Source organism: Mus pahari, chromosome 15 (assembly GCF_900095145.1).
Source record: "Mus pahari chromosome 15, PAHARI_EIJ_v1.1, whole genome shotgun sequence".
Classification (NCBI taxonomy): Eukaryota; Metazoa; Chordata; class Mammalia; order Rodentia; family Muridae; genus Mus; species Mus pahari.
Genome location: NC_034604.1, coordinates 13,334,454 through 13,344,737, shown reverse-complemented (window position 1 = coordinate 13,344,737; position 10,284 = coordinate 13,334,454).

Sequence of the window (10,284 nt, the reverse complement as noted above, 5' to 3'; positions counted from 1 at the left end):
AAAAAAAAAAAAAAAAAAAAAAAAAAAAAAAAAAAAAAAAAAAAAAAAAAAAAAAAAGTTATGCTGGGTCTGATAGTCTGGGCTGGTATCTGTGGTTTTTTAGAATCTTCAAGACATTTGTCCAGACCCTTCTGGGTTTTAGATTCTTCATTGAGAGGTTGAGCATAATTCTAATATGTCTGACTTTATGTAATTTGGCCTTTTTCCTGTGCAACTTTTAATATTCTTTTCTGCTTTGTATGCTTACTGGTCTGGTTGTCATGTGACATACGGACATTATTTTCTGGTCCAATTTATTTGGTGTTCTATAATCTTCTTGTAGTTTTACAGGGATGTCCTTTTTGTGGATAGGAACATTATCTTCTATGATTTTGTTAAATACATTTACTGGGTTTTTGAGCTGTGATTCTTCTCCTTTATCTATTTTTATAATTCTTAGGGTTGATCTTTCACAGTATCCCAGATTTCATGGATATTTTGTGTAATTGTTTTTTTTGTGTGTGTCTTGTTTTTTTTGGGGGGGGGGATTTATTTTATGATGAGCATTTCTTCTATTTATCTTCTATGCCATTGATTCTCTTTTTATATTTCTTGTATTCTGTCAGTGATACTTGCATCTGTAGTTCCTGTTCTCTTCCCTAGGTCTCCTGTCTCCAGGATTCCTTTGTGTTTTCTTTATTGTTTAAATTTCCATTTTCAGGTCATAACAGTTTCCTTTATCTCTTTGTTTTCCCATTGGCTTTCTGGTCATTATTTAAAGGTGCTATTGATTTCCTTCTTTTTGGGTCTTTTGTTCTTGATTTCTTTAACAGATTTTATTTTAATTCCTATTAATGACCTCTATCATCTTAATAAACTTGGATTTAAAGTAATTTTCTTGTTCTTCAACAGTGTTGCAGTAGTCAGGTCTTGATGTGCAGCATAACTGAGCTCTGATAGTGACATATTGCCTCGACTATTTTTTACTGTGTCCTCACACTTGCATTTAGGCATCTGAGTTTCAGATGATTTTAGTTCTAGATGCTAATTTTCGATTTTGTCTTTGTTGAATGGATGCTTTGGTCTTTGGTTTCTCTTTCCTCTTTGGTCTGCTGGTCTTTGCAGCAGCAATTTCTCTCATCTGGCATGACTTCTGATACAGTAGGGAATCTCTATCCAAGTTAGGAGGGAACTTCTGGTGGTTTGCTTGATCTTTGGTGCAGCACGGGATCTCTACCTGAGAGCGGAGGGTAGAATGTGATCAGGAGGGGAGTGGGGATTAGGGACACTGAGTGATGATAGGAAGCCTGATGGTGGGCTACATATCTGTGTTTCATTTCTGGTGGCTGATGTGGTCTCTTGTTCAGCAGGAAGTTTATGCCTGAATTCATCTATCTTTTTTCTTCCTAGTTTGGCCTGCACGTGTTCTTCAAACTGTCATGGCCTGAGCCTGTTCTTCTGAATGGTGTGGCCTGTACCTGGACAGAGGACTTCTGCCTGAGTTGATGGGAGAAGATGGAGTAAGGGAGAGACATTGGACTTTATCTTTGGGAACCAAATATCAGGAGTATTTTAGTTCAACTGACAGATGGGTCACTCACCTGTTCTGCTGACTTGCATGGCCCATACCTGAGCAGTAGAAGTCCACAAGAGTTGCGGGCAGAAGCATGGCAACATGCAGGTAGTAAGCCAAGATAGTGTTGGGGGCAATGGAAGGGGTCTTGGGAAACTGAATCTAGGATCTAGAGAGGAGGCAGGTCACTCACCTGTTCTTCTGACTCCATGTTTGCTACTGTGTGGATATAGTGGTCAGAGGACAACTGTGGTCTTCATCTCTCACTCTGGTTGGATTCAAGATCCTTCTCTTTGCCTGTTGTCTTATCTAGTGTGGCTGACTTAGGACCTTCCAGGGGCTCTCCTGTCTCTACCACCGATCACACTGAAAGACATGGATGTTGAGGATTAGAACTCAGGTCTTTATGGCTATACAACAAACACTTTAGTTATTGAGACATTTTCCCAGCCTTAACTCTCTGGAAACTTAGATATAATTCAGAACAACTTGACTCTCTCAAGTGCAGTCTATCTATACTATCCCATTCTAAAAAGGAACTACAAAGGAAAAATTATCTTTCCCAATTGTGATTCAGGTTAAAAAATGTTAAATATCTTCTAAATAGATTATCTTTTCTGTCATGAAAGGGCTCATTTATTGTAGGAGGAATGGCAGGCCCACTGACATGAATGCCAGAGGGCCCTGCAGCCACAAATGCAACTTCTGAATGAGGACTTACTTGAAGACTGCCTGAGAGCCTAAAGATTGGTGATACAGACAAAGCCAGCCACTTGGAAGAGATGATTGCTTGGGACCAATGGGACCTGGGTGGAGGGGATAAAGTGCACTCACTGAGAATTAATAAACAAGCTTGTGGAAGTGTTCTCATGAGCTTGCTTCAGTGTTCTCACCTGCTCAAGGAGTCTGAACCACTAAACACTACCTCATCCTCAGCCATCACGGGTGAATACAGTTGGGTGGTGGGTGGTCCAGGGTACAAGCAACAACGTATGAGTAATTGATAATGATTAATTATGATATTAACTAGTTTTTACACATTCTTGCCTAAATACTAATCTTGTCTAACCTAGATCTCTGGCTCCCTTAATAGATTTAAAGAAAGAAACTAAAAATTGGAATATAGTACCAAGATTGCCTACTTAAATGATCAAAAGTGATCCATATGCTAAAGGAATCTTCTGAGAGCATGGCACAATACTACTTTCTTCCAAATAGCTTTTATTTATTTCAATATTTTATCCTGATTATTTGCTTCCTGGTAAAGGCCACTGGATTCTAAAATAGACACTTTGCAATTTATCACTGTGTGTTCCTTCTGTTTACAAACTCCTTCTGCTCAGTCAATGGAGAATATGGACTCAGCTAGCACCAGTTCTCCTGTTCTGTGTACATACATTTCCAGAGATCAGGTGACACAGCTTAATTTCTTCATTCTTGCCTTTAGCTTGGTCTGAAAAGTTGCTTGAGCAAGTAGAATTTGATAAAAGTGACTTGGAGAAATTACTAAAACCAAAGAGATGCAAGTTGTATTTTATTCCTACCTTAGAATGAAACAGTCTCAAGCCCATCACAAGGGCACACTTCATGGTAGAGTGCCAACATGCTCTATGTACTGATTCTACTGAGGATCCACCACCAGTTCTAAACCTGTTTATGTAAGAAATGAGCTTTAACGTTTTACTCTCAGCTGAAACCCAGAAGGCTCAAAGTGGAAGACTCCCTCAACTGAGTTCAGTTTTTTTGCAGTATTGGAAGAGATATGAAAATGTGATTATTCTAATCTTTAATGTGTGTAATTGTTATGCAACAGGATAAAGTTATAGTATGGATGACAGGATGTGTGATTTTTAACTTTCCCCATCATTAGAGGAATTGATAAACAGAATTCAAATAATATTGTTTTCTCCTGAAATCAACTAAAACAAAGCAATGAACTGCCTGGGTTGTTGGCTAGGGAAGAAAATATCTAACACTCTTTAGAAACAGAGTAAGCATTTTTACAATCAATATGTTATGATGCATTGCCAGAAATAAGGGGAACAATATGAGAGAAAGGTAGCAAGAAGTCTGGCCATCTTTTGTCAGATAAAAAATACAGAAATTCATTCCCCATGTAGAGTGACAAAATGTTTATATTACTGTCATTTCTATGGCAATTGAGATCCATTATTAACATGATGAAGGGTATATATTTAAATAAAAAATTATTTTATCATTTTAATTAAGAAATGAGAAAAACACTAATAAATTATAATTTATTTTTTAGTTTAAAAATAAAACATAAATAGGGTTGTACTATATAATTTGAACAGTTACTTATTAAAATTACAAATTTATAAAAAGAATATGAGCAAGAAGTTGTGCTGTGTAAAACATGAAAAGGTTTGTGCAATATCTGAATATCATAAAAATATAGAGACCAAAAAAACTACATACAATGAAAGCATCCACCTAGTTCTATTCTAGCTTGTATAACAATATGAAATAAATGACTCTGAAAATTCAATTGTGATATTTTGAGAGATGGACAGATTTAATTAATGAATAAGTAGGCTGAAGAAAGGAAACAGTCATTCTTGCCTTTGAGTCATGTTTTAAGATTGCATTGCATTTAGTTGAACAATTTCTCAGCCTCATATATGTCATTTCTGAGATTGACCATAGGCATAGACCATTCATTCCTAAAAATCTTTGGCTCATAGTTCTGAGGAAATGGTCAGTGAACGTTAACTCAAAGTAGCAATTTTTCATTAAGTAGTGAATGTGTGAAACAAAACGAAGGAAGAAGATTCACAGAGAACATACTGAAGTCATGTAAGCATTGAGGGTATGTGTTGCCAAAAACCAAAACAAAACAGAGAACGAAGTAGTTCTGACACTATTACATTTAAAGAGTATTACCAAAGAACCTGCAAGCAAAATTATCAGGGCTATACCAAGTCTCCATGCCACTGGTCAGACTAAGTCTAAAGGAACTAATTGTTGTTTATAGCTCTGCTAATAAAATGTTTTAATCGGTATGTACTTTGACCAAGATAATCTAACTATATTGATTTTAAAATCTCCTGTATATTTTGAACAGAGTTCAAATGTATTCTTTATTACATATCAAGTTTGAGGTGAATCTAGGGCTATGAGAACTTATTTCACTCCCCCATAATATATAATGTTCAAAAGCAAAATTTAAGACAATAAAATGATCTGTCAGCCCAGAGAACATCTTATGAAAAAGGATATTGTCCATGTAAGAGAAGCCTTTTTGCACTTGACCCAACTCAGCACCTCTTTTCCTAGGACCCTGCTTGCCAGGATGCCAAACTTCCCATGTGTTCCTCTCATGATGTCTCATTATCATGCACATCAGGCTGAGATAAATGTTTAATTTTTCTCTCTGAGGTCTCAAGAATGAAGTCAAACCATGTTGTGGAGTGAGCTTTCCCACACTAGGTGTTACACAGAAGATGTGAGTGCATGGAGCATTCACTGTTGCAGATTACAGCTCCTTTTTCATAAGAAATCCTCTAGGCTGACAGGTCATTTTATTGTTTTAAATTTTGCTTTTGAACATTATATATTATGGGGGAGTAAAATAAGTTCTCATAGTCGTAGGTTCACCTCAAACTTGATATGTAATAAAGGATAAATTTGAACCTGTGTCTTCAACCTCTGCGGGCAGACATTAGAGATGCCTCCATGCTGTTCAGGGGGTGCTAGTGGAAAGAGCCCAGGGCTTCCTGCTTCCTGCAATTTAAGCAAGCTCCCTAAAAAATGAGCCCCATACTTTACTCAATTTAATTGCTTTAAATGAATGCAGTGATTTTATTGACATGTGATAGTTTATACATGCTTACTACTTTTTTTTTAAAGCACAAATCTGTTTTAAATATTTTTGATGTGTTTTCCTAAGCATCTTCACTATAAGAATGTACAGCAAGTTTCTAGCAAGGCCTAAATTATCTCATTTCTAATTCACATCTTTGAGGTAGAAACTGTTACATTTAGGCTGTATTAATGGGAAGTCTAGAGACTAGAGTAATTTTCTCAAAGCCACTGGTTAAGTTGTTTGTATTTAATTAAAGATTTCCCTCAATTCAATGTCCAATATTTTAAACATAGCAGAAATATACTGACCATTAAGAAAATGAAGAGGAAGAAATACTTTAAACTTGGTGTTTAATATCTCATTGATCTTATATCTGTTAATTTCATCATTTGTTACTAAAATTTATCTTCAATTTTATCAATCCTAATATATCAGTTCATAAGAATAGAAAATACTTTGAATCAAAATACCAAAAAAAGTAAGAATTTGGAGCAGAATTCAGAAAGTACAGTTTGAGTTTCAATCTATGGATCTTCTTAAACAAGTAATATTTTGTTATTTCAGCAAAGCATCTGAAAATACATAATAAATGATGTTATTGGAGGAAATTCTCAAGGAGATTTTTTTTTCACTATTTTTAGGGCTTCACAGGTCAATTTCTGTTTTTCCTTCGGTTTGTTCATCCACTACCTAGCATATCTGTATTCAATATGCTTTTTGAAAGCATTTCACATGCTAATAGCTCATATAATTCAGATATCCTCACTTCTTATTGTAGAGGTTACCCGAGGAATCACAGTGGAGGACATCACTCATTTGGGTCGTACTAGACTGAACAACTTTGAGTTTAGGAAAGGCCACACCATCTGTGGGATGATGAGCACTCACCAACAAGTAAATAGTACACTTTTATTGACATTGCTTTCAAGGTCCTGTGGCCTACTCTGCTCCCTGCTGCATCCAAGACCCAGCCCCAGTTCTAAGAAATAATAGTCATGGAATTGAGAGATGGTTTAGCAACCAAAACCTGAAAATTTAATCTCTGGTCTAAAAGGTGGATGCCCAGTGCAAAACACAAATCCATCTAATAAGGAACCTACTACTAAGTGAGAGACCTGAACTTTAAGTTTTAAAATAAAACTTTATGTTTTATTTGGGTGTGAGTGCCTTATTATATTATACTCAAATTAAAATATTTTTCATATTTTTAATAAACAATAGAAGATTTTTTAGGTTGAGCCATTGTAAAGAGAAAAAGGCCAACTCTGTCCTGGGAATCTTGACTAAAGACACAAATTTATTTTTTAAAATATGTTTGCTTTTCTTTTATATAGATGAGTGTTTTGCTTGCATGTATATAACTTGCCCATTGCCTACAGAGGTCAAATTAGTGTATAGTATTCCATGGAATTGGACTAATAGACAATTTGAGTCAGCATATTGGGTGCTAGGTCCTATGCAGGACCAATTAGAATAGTCTTAGTTGCTAAACCATCTCAGTCCCATGATTATTGTGGCTTATATTGGCTATCTTGCATTGCATAGGAAGTATGCTAAATACTCTTGTTTTGGGGGACCTCCCCACCAAGCCTCACATCCCACAAGGAGACAGAAGGTGAAGAATGAAACTCAAGTCAGCACCCTCTCTGCAGGCACTGAGTCAAAATTTTCTAGAAACTGACCTGATAGTTGACTCTTCTTACATATTTAAGCATAGCAAAACCTTAGGAATGGGTTCCATGTGACAATTACCATAACAGACCTTTAGACATAGCTACATAGAAACTCCCTAGCAAGGTAAAAAGGTACTTGTGACTTTTAAATAAGAATGAGTTCCATTGGCTGACAGAGTTCAGGGATAGGTCCTAGTGGAATGGTTTGTGATAAACATAAGGGTAGATTCTATTGGTGGAGAATGCAAAGTACATGGGCCTCTCTCATCAAAATGTGTTCTACTCAACAAGAGATGAAGTTCACTATTAGGATACAAACAGTGCAATACTGCATTCTTTCAACAACTGACTGTATCACCATATCAAATTGTTAAATGACCTAAAACAATTTATCCTTTCAATTACACCAGCCATGGTTCCAATTCACTCATTAAATTCATGGATTTAAAAGATACCACTAGTATGTGGTCTCATTGCTTCAGCGTGTGTGTGTGTGTGTGTGTTGTTTCCTAAGTCCATAAGTCATAAATAATACATGTTTACACAAGCTCTATTTTTATCATTTTTCATAGTGTACAACTTAAAATCTAATCAACTCAAACATGTAAAACGCATACCTACTTTTGCTTCTGAGTTTTGACAGTCAACACTCATAAGGCCCGTTTTCACAATAAATTCTTAAGACATACTGGAATGTGAAGTATAAGACAACTGGGAAACTTAAATAAACAATTGATCCTCCTTGCCTTTACTGGAGTCACTAATTCCTTGAGATAAAGGACCAAGTCTAGTTGTATAGTAAAGGAGGGTGAGCCTATTTAGGTCTTGCTGATTTACTAATTTGTGTGTTATAGATATTTAGAATTAAACACACTTAAAATAGAATAAAAACTCACACAGGGGTTAAAACACAGAAAGCTAAAGTTCATATATATTGTTCAGGCTTACTTATAGACTTTTTCAGTTTACTTTTATTCAGCCTATTTGTTTCGGTCATAATTTCGTTAGTTTAAAAAAAAAAAAACAACAGGAAAAACAGACAGAGAACAAACAAAACATCAACTAGAAACCAGGGTACTGTGACTAGAGGATAAACTGAGGGGAAAATGAGTTGCGATAGTCTTGTCTATTTGTATTTTCCTAGCTGCTTTCTCAGTTTCCAACACTGGAGATTATTAGGAATGCATTGTTATAATTCCCGCTCTCACGGACAGCCCCGCCTCAGCTTTTTCTCTGCAGTTTTCTACAGAAGATGGATTGAAACAAGATGAAGTGAGTACTGCGCTATCATGCAGCTAATATTGTCTGAGGTCTTAGGGACTGAAAGATACTGAAAATACTGCAGAGCAATAATGTCCTAGTGATTTCCTGTCAACTTGGTCTATCAATCACGGAGAGATGGATGCTGGAGTCTCCAACTGGAGAAGAGGACTCACTCATCCCTCCGTTGCCCTGACTGTTTTGGCCTCATGTACCTTGACATCTTGTTGCAAATATGCAAGCTAAGATTTGCTGGATCTTCTTAGAGAACAAAGTCCTTTATCATTTAAGTAAATTCCCTCTCATTATTTCTGATAATTTTATTTGCTATGAAGTTAATTTTGCCAGAAACCAATAAAACTACTCTAGCTTTTTAAATTAAGTGTCAGCATGGTACCTCTTGTTCCATTTGCTGTCTCCACTCATTTAAATTGAGCATTTTATAAGATTCCACTTCTTTTCTCTTCGCAGATCAAACATATTTCTCTTTAAATAGCCTGTGCTTTTCCTGCATTGCACAGTATGCATTTATACCTCATGTGAGATTGCTTTGACATGCAAATCAGAGGCGGAGCAAGCTCTAACCCCTCCACATATCTCTTATGACAATGCTGTCAAAGATTACCCTTATCCAGGCACTGTTATTATCCAATTTTTTCTATTATTATTCTCAGCTAACATTCACTTAATATATCAAGTGGGAAAAATACAAATTTCACTTTACTTTTAATATTAATTTTATGACACTCTCAAATTTTTTATTATTAATATTAAGAATTTTACCAATTTCCTTCTTTCATATATTATTATTTTATTTTATTTTTTTATTAAAACATACTCTATTTGACACCCTTTTCTTTCGTTCCCCTAATACCTACCAGGTACCCCTTTAGTTTCCTTTTGAAATCACGTTGTTGTGATATTGAAAACCATGAAGTAATACCAAGATATTGCAAGCAAAAAGTGTATTTTTATGGCCAGACCAAGCTTATCGTTCTCCTTAGTAGGAGGATGAAGTGGTGACTAAGTTGTAGTAGAGAAGTTCTTATACAGGACTTTTGCAATCAAGCAAGTCTGGCTTTACTATAAACACACTGTCCCAAGATGTAACATCATTGTGGTCAGTCAGTTTCAGAAAGACCCACTTTTTCAAGTCAAGTAAACCTGGTTCTCCGAAGGTCTTTGTGACCTGTCGATTAGAAAACCAGTCTGCACAACATGAGCACAAACCTCATTTCACCTAAGAAATACATGTACAAATATGAAGACTCTGGAAAAAGATTCAAAGCTGAAAAATGGAAAAAATGAGGGTCCTGGTTTGGAGGATTTTATCTTTCTTCCCTTTGATTATTTTTTCTTTTGTTTCTTCTGTCTTCTTAGAAACCCCCATAGGGCAAGTGAGATAGTGAGTCAAAGCCATCCCTTTTACCTCAGCTCTGATCCAGGAACTGTGTAAAAAGTCTGATCCAGCCACACCTGTCTATCTTACCAGCACTCCTGCAGAAGAATCCAGAGAAAGATTTGCCAGAAGCACTCACACCAAGTAGCATGGTGTATGAGAACATGAACAATAGATTCAACTTTAACGTAGGTATCCGCTGACCTCCAGATGTATATAATGGTACTTAGGTACCCTCACACAAATCTAAGTGTACCTCCACCCTCCTCTCTCTCCCCTCTCTCTCTCTCTCTTTCTCTCTCTCTCTCTCTCTCTCTCTCTCTCTCTCTCTCTCTCTCTCTCNTCTCTCTCTCTCTCTCTCTCTCTCTCTCTCTCTCTCTCTCTCTCTCTCACACACACACACACACACACACACACACACACACAAACCACGCATACAAACTCACTGACACAGTCATATCAAGCATTACAGAAAGGTAATTTCTTCACCTAATTTTTCATAAACATTTTTGCTAAATTTAATGAAGCCTGGATGTTATTTTTATTATTCTTTGTATACTCCTATAAGCAAAAG